Below are 15945 nucleotides of genomic sequence, written 5' to 3' on the forward strand. Positions count from 1 at the left end.
AATATTAAAAAAAAAAACCTGTGCACTACTAAATCTGAAAATCTAATAGAAATGGATGGATTTCTGAAATCATGGGAAAGCCTCCAAAGTTAAACCAAGAAGAGATCAACAGTTTAAACAGACCCATAACATATAAGGAAATTGAAAGAGTAATACAAAGCCTCCCAGGTAAAAAAAGCCCAGGCCTAGATAGATCTACAGCAGATTCTACCAGATATTTAAAGAAGACCACCAACCAAACTACTTAAATTATTTAAAACAATTGAAACAGAGGGAGAACTCCCAAATTCCTTCTATGGAGCCAGCATCACTCTAATACACAAACTAGGTAAAGATACAACCAAAAATGAAAACTATAGACAAATATCCTTAATGAACATAGTTGCAAAAATTCTCAACAAAATACTTACAAAGCTCATGCAGACACATATGAAAAAGATCATTTACCATGATCAAGTAGCCTCTATCCCAGAGTTGCTGGGATGGTTCAATATACGCAAGTCAATAAATGTCATAAATCATGTAAATGGACTCAAAACAAGAACCACATGATTATCTCAATAGATGCAGAAAAGGCCTTTGACAAAATTCAATATGCATTTATGTTCAAAGTCCTAGAGGGGATTGGACTGGAGGGAACATACCTCAACATCATTAAAGCCATATAAAACAAACCCACATCCAACATCATTCTAAATGGAGAACAACTGGAAGCATTCCCATTAAAATCAGGAACCAGACAAGGATGTCTGCTATCTCCTTTTCAACATAGTGCTTGAAATTCTTGGTAGAGCAATAGGGCAGGAGAAAGAAATTAAAAGAGTACTAATTGGAAGAGAAGAGCTCAAACTATCACTTTTTGCAGATGATATGACACTATACCTAAGAGTTCCCAAAAGTTCTAAGAGAAAACTTCTAGAACTGATCAACACTTTCAGTATAGTGACAGGTTATAAAATCAATCTACAAAAATCAGTAACCTTTCTATATACCAATAACAAACAATTGGAGAAAGAGTACAGGGAAATGCTACCATTTACAATAGCTGCAAAAATAAAATATCTTGGAATAAATCTGACCAAAGACATCAAAGACCTCTACAACGAAAATTTTAAATTGTTAAAGAAAGCGATTGTGGAGACACCAGGAGGTGGAAGGACCTCCCATGACCATGGATTGGAAGTATTAATATTGTGGAAATGATCATCTTACCAAAAGCAATATGTAGATTCAGTGAAATCCCTCCCAAATCCCCATGACATCCTTCACAGAATTAGAAATAACCAGCCTTAAATTCACACAGAAGCACAAAAGACTCTATATAGTCAAAGCAACCCCAAGCACAAAGAGCAACTTTGGGTGGATTACTATACCTGATTTCAAAGTATACTACAGAGCTATAGTCATAAAAACAGCATGGCACTGCCACAAAAATAGACACATATAGATCAGTGGAACATCATTGAAGATCCAAATCCAAGTACACACAATTTCGGGCACCTGATATTTGACAAAGGTGTCAAGAACAAAATGGAGGAAAGACAGCATCTTCAACAAATGGTGCTGGCAAAACTGGATCTCCACCTGTAGAAGAATCAAACTAGAACCTTATCTTTCACCTTACAGAAAAGTCAACTCCAAATGGATTAAATACCTCAATTTGAAACTGGAAACCCTGAAACTGTTAGAAGAAAATATTGGCAGTCACTTACAAGATATAGGTGTAGCAAAGGATTTTCTAAATCACAGAGAAGCTGCTGAGGAATCAGCAATCAGCAATAGTAAATGGGACCCCATTAAACTAAAAAGTTTCTGTACAGCAAAAGAAACAATCAAAAAAGTGAAGTGAAAACCCACAGAATGGGAAAAAAAGCTTCTCCAGTGATACATCTGACAGAGGTTTAACATCCATAATATATAAAGAATTCAAAAAACAAAGAATGGAGAAACAAAATGACCCAATTAAAAGATGGGCTAAAGATCTAAACAGAGAGTATTGAAAAGAAGAAATAAAGATGGCTAAGAAACCTCTCAAAAAGTGTTCAATATTGTTAGTAATTAGGGACATGCAAATTAAAACCACCCCAAGGTATCACCTTTCCCCAATCAGACTGGCTAGGATCAAGAGAACAAATGACACCAAATGCTGGCAAGGATGTGGAGAAAGGGGAACGCTCAGTCACTTCTGGTGGGGTTGCAAACTCATGTAACCTCTGTGGAAAACAGTGTGGAAAATTCTTAAAAAATTAAAAATGAACCTATCATATGACCCAGTTATACCACTCCTTGGTATATACCTAAAGAACTCATCCTATTGTAGAGAAACTTGTACAACCATGTTTGTTGCTGCTCTTTTCACAAGAGCTAAGAGATGGAAGCAGTCTTAAGTGCCCTTCAACTGACAAGTGGTTAACAAAAATGTGGTATATTTACACAATGGAGTTCTATTCAGCACTCAAAAAAAGATGAAATAATGAAATTTGCAGGTAAGTGGATGGATCTAGAAACTGTTATACTAAGTGAAGTAATACAGACTCAGAAAAACAAATGATGTATATTCTCCCTCATATGTGGATCCTTTTAAATTCTAGGTCATTTTAATAAGATGATGCTCTACAGCAATCCCTTCTGCATGAAATAACTACCATCATCAAGACTTCAGCTGTGCCTGATCACTAAACATCATTACAATTGAACTTGTTGACAGTTGTGTTCATTCATTAAATGAGGGCCAACAGGGACACTAGACCGTCACCAGATTATACAGCCACTCTTCCAAGCCAACTGTACATAATCTGACCCTAATAACACATGGCCTCCTGTATTTGGGGAGGGCTAAAGTATACAATGTGGGGAAGGCTAGGAAGAGAAAGCATGACCCATGCTGGGTAAAGGCTCTCCAGGTCATATGTACACCTCAGCAACCCCTCAGTTATCTCAATAAGTAAGCTCAATAAATTCATTGGTTCCCCAGTAAAACTTTAATCAAACATTGGCTTGACACTAGAACCTTAAAAGTGAATAAGCATTGTTTAGCATCCCTAGGAAAAGAAGTCTCAGAACAGATGGAAAATTTATTTGTTAATGCTATTGTGTCTCATAATTATTTAAAAAAGAAGAAAATGAGAATGTAAAAGATGTTAAAAGGATATGGGAGAGGAGATATTTTCCAAAATAGAAAAGATGAGAACACCTAAGCAAGTGATGAAGGTCTGTGTAGGTTTGTTATGATGTATAAAGGATGAGACAAAAATAATAAACACATAATCTTAAAATGTCTATGGTCATAGTTTAGTCAACTAGTTTATGAAACAAAATATATGTCTATTCAAGGTTTATCTGAGAATATTTGTTTTTTTACCCAAGCCTTATCTACATAGCACATGATAATTAAAAGTACCAGACTGGTGGAACAACCTTATTGGATGTTTAACAGCCATACTTTGAGGCCTATACTAATGTGGTCAGAGGGACTTTAAGGACAGTTTTTGCCCTTGCCCTCTAAAGTCGACTAAGTTCCAGGGGACTATGGAACATCTCTCAAAATGTCCTGTAACTGTGGTGAGTCACCTGTCTTCTTGTTCAGGGAGGCAATGGAGACCCCACGAGATAGACTTGAACCAGTGTCCAGATCTACAAAGAGGAGGGTCAACTCAGAGGAAACATCTCATTCATGCTTCCAAGTGAAGCCAGACATGGTCAAGCAGGACCTTTGACTTATCTTCACATAGATGGACCTGGTAAAAGAAAGGAGCCAGGAGCCCCTCCCAAGCCCAAGTGTTTCCTGAGGAACAGATCCTCAAATAACCTTAAGTTTAAAAATAAATTGATTTATTTGGGCCAACTGTATGGTCTTAAACACCAAAAAGGAAAGTATACCCAAACAGTAAAGTCATCAGTTTATTTAAGAGTGCAAGGGATTACACCTCCCAGACATTAGGCTTAAGTCTATATTAAAAGTTATTTAGACAATTATTTTTCATTGAAGATTTTGTTCCTAACCAGAATGTGCTGCTCAGATGTAAGACTTCAAATCTTGGTCTCCAATACTGTAGTGCCCTTTGGGATTTCTTGACAAGGGCTTCCAAAAGTGTCCCTCATTTGGGTTCTTCCTCATTTTTCTTTTGTCTTCCAAGGCTGGACTCTAGATAGATGGATTCAGGATTTTCTTTCAGGTATTTTGATAGCTATTGGAGTGATGAGAATCAGTGTCAGCTCCCTCTCAAAGGCTTCGAGATAACCGAGGGGTTGCTAAGGTGTATGTATGATCTGAGGGTATGCACACTGGAAAGCCTTTACCCAGTATGGGTCATGCCTTCTCTGCCTAACTTTCCCCAGACTGTGTGTTTTAGCCCTCCCCAAATCCAGGAGGACATGTGTGATTAGGGTCAAATTACATTCAGTTGGCTAGGAAGAGTTTCTGGATAATGTATTGAGGTCCAATGACCCTGCTTGTTCCTCCTTTAATGAATGAGGACAACTGTCAACAAGTCCAATTGTGACAATGTTTACTGATCAGGGTCAGCTGAAGTCATGATGATGGTAGTTATTTCATGCAGAAGGAACTGCTGTATATCATCATCTTATTAAAAGATCCTGGAATTTAAAAGGATTTTGTGGTAGGATCCACATATGAGGGAGAACATATGTTGTTTGTTTTTCTGAGTCTGTGTTACTTCACTTAGTATAACAGTTTCTAGATCCATCCACTTACCTGCAAATTTCATTATTTCATCTTTCTTTAGTGCTTAATAGAACTGCATTGTGTAAATATACACATTTTTATTAACCACTTGTCACTTCAGGGTGCACTTAGATTGCTTCCTTTTGGGAGACCTTTGTTGTGCAAAAGTCGAAGCTTCTTCACACCAGATAGCTCTTGTAGCTCGTGATGTGCTGCGGGCTCCATTTGCATAACAAAGTGCTTCCCGGCATCTTTCCTGCCTCTCCTTTTGAGGAGTCTGCCATGAATGCCCTAAACATTAACGTGGCCTTTGACTCTGAAAAGGTATCATACCTTCCTGTAAATTCCTAGCAGACAACTGTCTGGCAGAAGCCCACTTTTCACATGCAAAAGCATCTGGCAGCCAAGGCTCTTACCACAACCCCCATGGTATAAAAATCTTAGTCTTCTCTCAATAGCCAGGAGAATTTAGGGAAACCGGGACCAGGAACTCAGGGAGATCAGAGATATCAGAGAACTGAGTCTCAGATAATAAAGCTGTACAGACTAGAACTAAGCCTTGAGCCTTTGAGTCTTGTGTACCGGCGATCTAACTCCTCCGGAGGGCAGCACCTTCCATTACCGACCTACGGATACTCTAGCTTCGCCGTCCTCATGCCTCTTCCCTGTGGGGTTCACTGGCCAGGAGCCCCACTATCCTGAGGAAAGGCATATGGGTGTATTAAGGGATGGAATTTCGACTGGACAAACGCTCCAGTAGCAGAGAAAGCTCAGCAGCAAGAGAAACTGCAGTAGTCATCAGCTACCACCACTCCCAGAGACGCGGGACCCGAGCCACCGAGCCCAGGCGCGGACCCAAGGCAGCTGCCGGGAAGTCTGCGGACCCGCAGGGAGTGAGCATACGGCTGCGCCCAGAGAGAGAGTGCAGCTGCCCATAGCTTCCTACAAACGCTCCAGTAGCAGAGAAAGCTCAGCAGCAAGAGAAACTGCAGTAGTCATCAGCTACCACCACTCCCAGAGACGCGGGACCCGAGCCACCGAGCCCAGGCGCGGACCCAAGGCAGCTGCCGGGAAGTCTGCGGACCCGCAGGGAGTGAGCATACGGCTGCGCCCAGAGAGAGAGTGCAGCTGCCCATAGCTTCCATCTCTTAGCTATTGTGAAAAGAGCAGCAACAAAGATGGTTTTAAAAGTGTCTCTACAATAGGATGAGTCCTTTGGATATATGACAAGGAGTGATATAACCGGGTCATATGGTAGGTTCATTTTTAGTTAAGACTTCTGCAGACTGTTTTCCACAGAGATTACATGAGTTTGCTTTGGTTCTAGCAGTAGTTACCTCCATCCTGGTTAGAGAAGGTCTGTGACGTTGGACTCATTTGTCCCCTTCATATGTCATATATATTATCATTCTCTGTGGACACCCACAAACTAGCACTTTACTGGCCAGAAATTTGATGCCTTAACTATGATGTGTATTTACTTTGTCCAATATAAATGTGAAAATATAACAGTGGTGAAGTGGAAATTCACTCCTTAATGACATAAGTAATCATATTTCAGGATATGACACTTTCATAATTTCATGTATTTCTGACAACATACAGCACTCTCTTCTGATGGGGTTTTTCTGCTGGTCTGTTTTTATAAAAAGAGGTTAGGAAAGCTTGTCATTGCTCAAGTTGCTGAATCATGATAACTTTTCTCATTGTCACTCTCAGAAAAACTGTCAGTGAAAGTTTGATGAAATGGTAATAATTAACCACAAATTCTAGGTCAGATAAGGTGACACTTCAGAATGATTATTAGTCACCGTACAGGGAGACTGCAAAATATAAGACAAACTGAAATCAATAGACAAATACAATGTATCCATTCATAAATATTTCAGTAATACGTGAAATGGTTAATTATAGCAAAAAACTGAAACAACAGAACTTTATACTTAAACCAGGAAATGAGGAGGAGCCTAATGTAAGCTGAAATAAATAGCTCTTTTAATCAGTTTATTGGCAATTTCTGAAGCATTCCTATTGAGGTTTTGTCAGTAACACCTTGCTTAGAAAACAGGAAATTAATGAAGACTTTCTACTTTTAAACTTATTATAAATTTGATTCCATCTTATTTTATATATTAAATTACATTTTCTACAGTCAATTAATGAATTCCTGATTTCAATAATCCTTGCCCACTCAAGGGAAAATAACCTGAACAATATCCTGTCTTTCTTGGTAATATGCTGAAATAACAATAATCAGAAATCCCATTACTGTCAAGATCTCTAAACATCTGTTAAAGGACTAACAATTGCTTGTTTTGTCTTCTGTAAGCTTGCTTACGTTGCTTATTTTAGGGTCAATGTGATCTCACTGTCCTTGCAGCTATCAATACCACAGGGCTGAATCAGCTTGTGGTTTCTGCCTTTAAATGATCTTTTTTCCCTTACGGGTTTACTGCTGTCTCTTGTCTGGATCTAGAGACTGTCAGTCAGCTGCAGTTAATAAATTTGGCTAATTTAACCTAAATCGAGTCTGTGGTCTCTCCAGTGGTCCTGAATGCCATGACATAAGTAAGGCCACGTGATATTATTTTTCTGAATTCGACTTATGAGCCTTAATATAATAATCCCCAGCCTTATCAATTTTCCTAAAAATGACATTAATTCATTTCTTCCAGGTAGATGAAACTGTGTTGTGTCTGTATTCTACTTTCCAAAAATCTCCTCTGATGATGGATTCCTAGTTTGTCTTCATATCACGGCTATAGCAAGTAGTACAAGAGTAAACATGGATGTGCAAGATTCTCTGGGGAATATTGATTTTGAGTCCACCAGACATACGGGAGATTGGTAGTTTTTATATCTGACCTCACTGATTTCCCTAGTTGTTGCACCAGTTTACATTCATTCCATAAGTGTATAATGGTTTCTCTTTCTCCAAATCCTCAGAAAATTTCTTGGTATTTGTCATCTACACAATATCATTCTGACTGATATTAGATTAAATCTTGAAGCAGTTCCAATTTGCATTTTCTGGATGGATAAGGATATTAAATGTTTTTTTAAAAAATATTTGTTGACAATTTACATCTTTTCCATTGAGAACTGTTTGTTTGGTTCAATAGACCATGTATTGATTGAATGATTTGTTTAATGTTGGAAGTTTTCTAGATAGATATTATTAGGTAGATATTAGGTAGATATTATTCCTATACAAGATATACAATTGGTAAAGATTTTTTTAAGGATTATGTGTTCTTTTCACTCTAGGAACTGTTTCCTTTACTGTGAAGATGATGAAATTTCATGTAAGTCCATTACCCATCTCTGTATTATTCCCTGTGCTATTGGACATCTGTGAACAATTCCTTCCTTGTGCTTATAATGTCCACTGTTTTGGCTATGTTTTCATGTAGCCGTTTTATACTTTCAGCTCTTATAATTATGGTCATTGAAGCACTTTGAGTTAGTTTTTTAACAGGATGAATGATTGAAGCTCATTTGCTGAATGGGTTATAATTTCTCCCATGTATGTTTTAGGGATGTTCATTGAATACTGCGTGGCTGCTTGGGCTTGCTGAGATCTCTATTTTACTCTGTAGGTCTACATGTCCACTTTTTGTCAGTATCATACTGATTTCGTTTCTATGGCACTGTGGCATAATCAGAGTTCAGGTGCTTTAATACCTCTAAATTGCTCTTTCTATTTAGAATTACTTTAGAAATTTAGGGTCTTTGTGCTTTCATGTAAAATTTAAGAAAGATCTTTTTATGTAAAGTTTTAAATTGATGTTTGATGAGATCCTGTTGAATCTATATGTCACTTTTGTTAATGTACTCGATTTCACAGAATTTAGATATTTTGCCAATTAATGAACACGAAAAGTCTGTCCTTATTCCAGTGTCTTATGGTATCCTACACCTTCTTGGTTATGCCACTCTTTGTAATTTAATTCATTGTTAATGGGATGTTTTCCAGACAGGTAGAGTTTCTGCATCAGAAAGATCCCTTTTGCTAACATTTTCTAGAATTGTATGGGTTGAGAGGAATAAATTATTTTTGCTTGGGCAGTAGATACAAATGATTGCCAATTGGAATATCAATTGTCTAAAAGCAAGCACATTCTTTGAAGATTTATTATTGCTAAAACTAAGAACAAAAACTGATCACTTCTATTTTCCATCTCTAGAGAAAAAGAAACATAAACTTCAACAGTAGACATTTTATAATATACATTCACAGGTTCTCATGCAGTATTCTAGAAAACTGGGAGTTAATACTTTGGTTATACTTTATTGCAAATTTACAATAACGACTTCATTAACTATGTAAATAGGTTCATTGAATATATAAGTATATTTATTAACACTTAGAAATTTTTTCTTGAGTCATTAAATGCAGGAAGTGGTGATCTCTGGTGTAATAAATATAACTTGGGTTCTGTGTTGAGGAGAATTCAGAGACAACCTCTCACTGACCACTATTGTTACTACACTAAAATCATACAGGAAAAATGATTTAAACGTACAAGTCATTGACTTTTAGCTAAGTGAAAGCACTTCACATAAAACAAACATTAAACACACTTGTAATACAAATAGAATTAAAATTAGTCTTTCTATTTTCTTCCATCACATCTTCTTCTTAGTCATTGAATTACCTGCTTTGAGCAATCCAAGTTATATTTCAACTTCACTAATTTCTACTTAAATAAATGCACAGGTAGCCGCAGAAGGAAATGTAGACAGCATGTGAAGTGAAGCAGTGAATTACGGAGGATGTCTGTGAAGTGGATCCCAGCTTTGCTGCTGCTGCTGCTGCTGCTGCTGCTGCAGATGAACTGCTACTTCAGATCTGGGAATTGTGGGAAGGTGTTTGCGTGGCCAATGGAATACAGCCACTGGATGATTTAAAGATAATACTGGACAAACTTGTAGAGAGGGGCCATGAAGTGACTGTTTTGAGACCTTCATTTTCCAAGTGTCTTGATAACAACAAACCATCAGGCCTTAAATTTGAAATTTTTCCTACATCCTCCAATAGCAAAGAAGTAAAACAGTTTTTCACACAATGGGTAGCTATGTGGACATATGATGTGCCAAAAGATATGTGTCTTAAATGCTTTCCCTCACTGGACAAAGTTTTTTGGTACTTTAATGATTTTTTGATAAATCTTTGTAAAGAAGCTGTTTTGAACAAACAACTTATGGCAAAAGTACAAGAATCAAAGTTTGATGTGCTTCTTTCAGATGCCATTGGTCCCTGTGGTGAGCTGATAGCTGAGATGCTACAAGTACCTTTTCTGCACAGTCTTTGCTTTGGTAATGGCTATACAATAGAAAAGTATAGTGGGGGGCTTCTATTTCCTCCCTCTTTTGTACCTATAGTTTTGTGAGGATTAACCAGCTAAATGACATTCATGGAGCGGGTAGAAAATATGATATGTTTGCTTTACTTTGACCTGTGGTTTGGGTCATTTTCTTCAAGGAAATGGGATCCTTTTTAAAGTGAAGTTTTGGGTAAGTTATGTTTTATCTCATATGTAGCTTAAAGACCTAATTTTCGTGTGGTTTTAAAGGTATTCTTATATTCGTGTAAGGTAAGATGAATTTTTTCTTTCATAGGTCAAATAATTATATTAAGTGAAAAACTACCAATTTCACAAAGACTTGGAAAAAACTTACAGTATTGGTCACATAGGTACAAAGTGCACAACAGTGATACAAGATGTGCTGGAACGTATGATAACCAAGTGAAGCATGTAGGTTTTCTCTCAGCAACCTATGTCCATTTTACTTTGTTTTTTAAAAGTTATTAAGTACCTCCCTTATGTAATGTCTTCTGGGTAGTGTGTATGTCTGTGTGTCTGTGTGTATTTAGCGTATGTTCCATGTGGGCCAATGCATACCATGTATATGTGCATATAACACATATATACCTGTGTATGCAGACAAGAGGACAACACAGGGTTGTTGAGATTGCCTGGTCAATAGCGCCAGAGATCCACCTGGCTCTGTTCCCAAAGCACAGGTGTCACAGTTGCAAATACTTGTGCCTGATGTTATGTGAATTCTGGGACTCCAAACACAGGTCATTGTGTTGTTCAGCAAGTATTTCACAGCCTGAGCCAGCTGCCCCTTCCTTCCATAATATCTTGAATGACTGGAGAGTGAACTATTGAAGAGTATCACTATCATTGAAGAAATTGTTCAGTCTTGTGAAAATCTATTTCCTTATTTAAAATTAAAATGTTTTCTCCTTATTTTCTAAAGGATTCTTTCACTCTTAAGAGATCCTGTATTTAACCACATCTTAAGAAACAAAAGCAACACCCTTCCACACTGCACGTTACTACATTCTATCTAAACATCCACTTAGAGGTCTAACCTCTACCAAAACAGGGCTGCACATGCATTTAGCCTCCACTGTTCGCAGTTGTGCTCCTACATTTTAAAGTGCTAAAAGAAATAAGCAAGAACACAAATTTCTATCCCTATGATTTCTTAAAACTTTCCAAGGGATATTTGTAAATATTTCTATAAAATTAATAAATATTATTATGTTATTATATGAACCCAAAGTAAAGGCAAATATGAAAAATTCACCTGGTCACAACCCTCTTAATTCTCAGAAAACCAAGAATCAACCACGGTTGTAATACTGCAGAAATTGTGATTCCTGGGGAAGTTCCAACCAAGGTTATGGTAGGATAGTTTCACTCCAGAGCTAGAATTTTTTTTTATATTTTCATCTACTACTTTTGAAGCTTTAGAGAGGCATAAGATTCATGCTTGTTTATATAGCGGCTTAAGGGTCTATTTTAATGAATATGATTGCTAATTTACTGAGGTGACCATAGAGTATTACCTCAGTTTGCCTTTAACACACATATACATTTATAATGTGAATCACAAATTAATTACACATGCAAATTAAATTGTACATAAGGAAATATATTTATTTTATACATTATTGAGAACAAATTATTGTAACTATTTTCAAAATATATATTTATATTCAGATAACAAGCCTGTCACTATGTTTTTTTGTCCAATCCCTATTCATTTTGTATTTAGGAAGACCCATTACTGTGGTTGACATGATGAAGAAAGCAGAAACGTGGCTCATTTGGTCCCACTGGGATCAGGAATTTCCTTACCCAACCTTACCTAATGTTGAGTTTGTTGGAGGCCTCCACTGCAAACCACCTAAACCCTTGCTGTTTGTTTGATATCATTTCAATGAAAATGGTTTTTATTTCTTACAGTCTTTCTCTTTATTTCTGAATGAGAGCAATGGAAAGTGGGGTAAAGCATCCTGAAAACTAAATGCTTGAAGTTTACACAGTCACAAGTTTATACATTTCATTATAGTTATAACAGGAGAAGCCTGGGAAACAGTCAATAAACTAAGTCAGTTAAATTCAGCACTCCAAAAATGTCACCCATCAGTTCAAAAACTGTAAAGTGATTAGCATATACCAACAGTAAGTGTTAGTCATGCAGAGAAAAATTCTTCACCAATCTCCACAGCTGATAGTACATTTTGAAAGATAGACTATATCTGCTTAATAAAAATTTAGTGAAAATGTGTAAACAAAAAATTACAATTGTGGGAGCTGAAGAGGTGGTTTAGCAGTTAGGAACACTGGTTGTTCTTGCAGAAGACCCGGGTTTGAATCCCAGTACCCACATGGCAGCTAACAACTGTCTGTAACTCTAGTTCCAGGGCATCTGACAGCCTCTTCTATCCTCCATGGACATTGTATGACACGAGTGCACTTACCTACATGCAGATAATACACACATACTCATAAAATAAAAACAATAAATAAAATACTTTAAAAAATTATAATTGTAAGAGACCACCCACTGGGATTTAAAGGACATATCTCAGAGCCATCATAGTAAGATGAGATGTGAACAGTGTGATGGACTAGGTCAGGGGAGAAGACCAAGAAAGAAACAAAAAGGAAATCAATTAGTGTAGTGAGGCAGTTACCAAGAACCCCAAGTTTATTCTAGTCAAAAGGTGAATAATGCAGACAATCTTGATGGACAGGTATTTCCAAACAGCATAAGAACAAAGTAGTTAGAAGTTAGTGAAGGCATCAAGGAGCCGTAGAAAGAAGGTGAACTAAGAAGACATATGATCAGAGCTCCTTTAAAAGAAAAAAAAGTGGCTTTAATATTCCATCCCTCGGCTGGATTACAGAGAGGCAAGACTGGAAAAGAAGAACATGCAAGAGGCTGCTATAACAATTTCAATGATGAATGAATGAACCCAGAGTAGAATATTCATTAAGGATATGAATCTATGGTTTTCTTTTTGGTTGTGCCTTTACCTGGTTTGGGTATTAGAGTGATGCTGGTTTCATAGGAATTTGGGAGTTCTCCCTCTGTTTCTATCATTTTGAATAATTTAAGTAGTATTGGGTGGAGGTCTTTAAAATGTCTGGTAGAAGTCTGCTGTAAATCGATCTGGGCCTGGGATTTTTTTAGTTGGGAGGCTTTGCCACATTGGGCGCCAGCTGTGGGGGTCTCTCCCTCCCCTGTGGGTTGTTGGCCACCAGTCCACAAGGATAAAGGAGCAGAAGTGACGAATGGGATCAGGACGGCCAGTGAGCACTGATAGAAGAAAGCCCTTCTGGGGAGGCAATTTCAGTTATACAGCTCCAGACTCAGTGAAACAGCTCCATTTATTCAGTGGGGGTTAGGGAAAATATAGTGTGGAGGTAGCAGCCAATGCTTCAGCTGATAGGTGATCATAGTATGCTTTCTTTACATGTGGTAGCACGGTCCTATCATCCGACTATGGGGAAATGCCTAGTTATCATATAGAAAAAAGGGGTAGTTTTTACTCCAGGTAACTATGCCGAAGGTCATGTTCCAAATAAGGTCAGGCATCCTTGCTTAGCAGCACTTTCCAGGTAAGTCAGGCAGAGATCAGGAGGCCCCCGCTGAGAACGGGAGTCCTTCCATATATCACCAAGCCCCTTAGAGCTATCTGGACATGGAGGACTACAACCGTGGCAGGGTCCCCCAACAGATCTGGGCCTGGCTTTTTTTTAGTTGGGAGGCTTTGTATTACTGTTTTAATTTACTTATATGTTACGGGTCTGTTTAAACTGTTGATCTCTTCTTGGTTTAACTTTGGAGGTTCCCATGATTTCAAATATCCATCCATTTCTTTTCGACTTTTAGATTTAGCAGCATATAGGTTTTTAAAATATTCCCTTATAATGGCTTGGGTCTTTTGTGTGTCTGTTGTGATGTTTCCACTTTCATCTCTGATTTTGTTGATTTTGATTTGCTCTTTCTTTTGGTTAACTGGGCTAAGGGTCTGTCTATCTTGTTTAGCTTTTCAAAGAACGAGCTCTTAGATTAAAGGCTGATTTTTTGTATTGTTTTCTTTCTTTTTATTTCATTAATTTCTGCTCTGATTTTTGTTATTTCTTCTCTTCTGCTTGGTTTGGGTTTCGTTTGTTCTTGCCTTTCAAGTGCCTTGAGTTGCAGTGTTAGTTCATTTATTTGGGCTCTTTCCAATTTTTTAATGTAGGCACTTAGAGCTATAAACTTCCCTCTTAGGACTGCTTTTAATGTGTCCCTGAGGTTGTGTTGTGTTATACTGTCCTTTTCATTGAATTACAGAAATTCTTTTATTTCTTTCTTAATTTTTCCTTTGACCCACTCGTTGTTTAGGAGTGTGCTGTTCAATCACCATGAGTTCGTGTAGTGACTAGAGCTTTGTCCAGTGTTGATTTTGAGCCTTATTGCTCTGTGGTCCGATAGAATGCATGGAATTTTTTCAATATTTTTGTATTTGTTGAGGTTTGTTTTGTGGCCCAGTATGTGGTCATTTTTTTAAAAAAGTTCCATGAGGTGCTGAGTAAAAAGTGTATTGTTTGGTGTTTGGGTAGAATAATCAAAAGATGTCTGTTAGGTCCATTTGATGTGTGGTATCATTTAATTCAGACAGCTCTCTGTTTATTCTTTGTCCAGTAGAAGCTCTCTGTTTATTCTTTGTCCAGTTGACCTCTCTAATGGAGACAGTGGGGATATTGAAGTCCCTTACTCTTACTGAGTTGAGGTTAATCTGTGTCTTAAAGTCCTGTAGTGTTGTTTTTATGAATTCGGGTGTACCAGAGTTCGGTGCATATATGTTAAATATTGTAATGTCTTCTTGGTTAACTGTTCCTTTGATCAGAATAAAGTGACATTCCTATCTCTTCTGATTAGTTTTACTTTGAAGTCCATTTTGTCAGATATTAGACTTGCAACCCCTGCTTGTTTCTTAGTTTCATTTTCTTGGAATACTCTTTTCCATTCTTTTACTCTAAGGTACTGCCTGACCTTGAAGGTGAGATGGATTTCTTGCAGACAGCAAAGAGATGGATTTTGTTTCTTAATACATTCTCTCTGCCTGTGTCTTTTGACTGGGGAGTTCAGTCCACTGATATTTAAGGTTATTATTGAAAGATGTGTATTGGTTACCATTATTTTGATTGCTGTTTGTGTTCTCTGTGTAATTTTGTGTTTCCTAGATTATACCTTTGTTTATTTATTTTTGTTGCCCCTGGGTATAGTTGTTTCTCTCTCTGCTCTCTGTATTGCTTCAAGTATTCTTTGAAGGGCTGGTTTTGTGGACATGTATTCTTTCAGGCTATTTGTGCTGCTGGGAGATTATAATAAACATTTTTCCTGGCTATAGTATTCTGGGCTGGCATCTATTGTCATGTAGAACTGGAAATACCTTTCCAGGCTCTTCTGACTTTCATGCTTTGCATTGGTAAGTCAGGTGTAGTTCTGATGGGCTTTCCTTTGTATGTGGTTTGTTTTTCTTTTGCTGCTTTCAGTATTCTCTCTTTGTTCTGTACATTTAGTGTTTTTACTATGATATGTCGTGGGGTGTTTCTTTTCTGATCCTGTCTATTTGGTGTTATATGTGCTTCCTGTATTTGTATGGGGATGTCTTTCCTTAATTTTGGGAAATTCTCTTCTACAATGCTGTTTAAGTCTGGTCAACATCATTAATCTGAAATTATTCTTCTTCCCCTATTCCTATGATCTGTAGATTTGGTCTTTTCATGGTGTCCCACATCTCTTGTATATTCCATTCCTATGTTTTTTTTTTTGTTTTTTTTTTTTAATTTTCTGTACTCTGCTTGAGTGGTCCAATTCTTCAACTTTATCCTTCAGTGTTGATATTCTGTTTTCCATTTCATACATTCTAGTGGTGAGGTTTTCCCCTGTTGTTTCTAATT

At 37.4% G+C, this 15945-nt stretch overlaps 1 pseudogene; it reads left to right on the plus strand.

Moving 5' to 3' along the window:
* The first annotated feature begins 9460 nt into the window (after nt 1–9460).
* On the plus strand, nt 9461–11913 carry LOC103725533 (annotated as a pseudogene).
* Nucleotides 11914–15945: the final 4032 nt, after the last annotated feature.

Source organism: Nannospalax galili, unplaced genomic scaffold, assembly GCF_000622305.1.
Source record: "Nannospalax galili isolate Female #2095 unplaced genomic scaffold, S.galili_v1.0 scaffold1229, whole genome shotgun sequence".
NCBI classification, from domain to species: Eukaryota; Metazoa; Chordata; class Mammalia; order Rodentia; family Spalacidae; genus Nannospalax; species Nannospalax galili.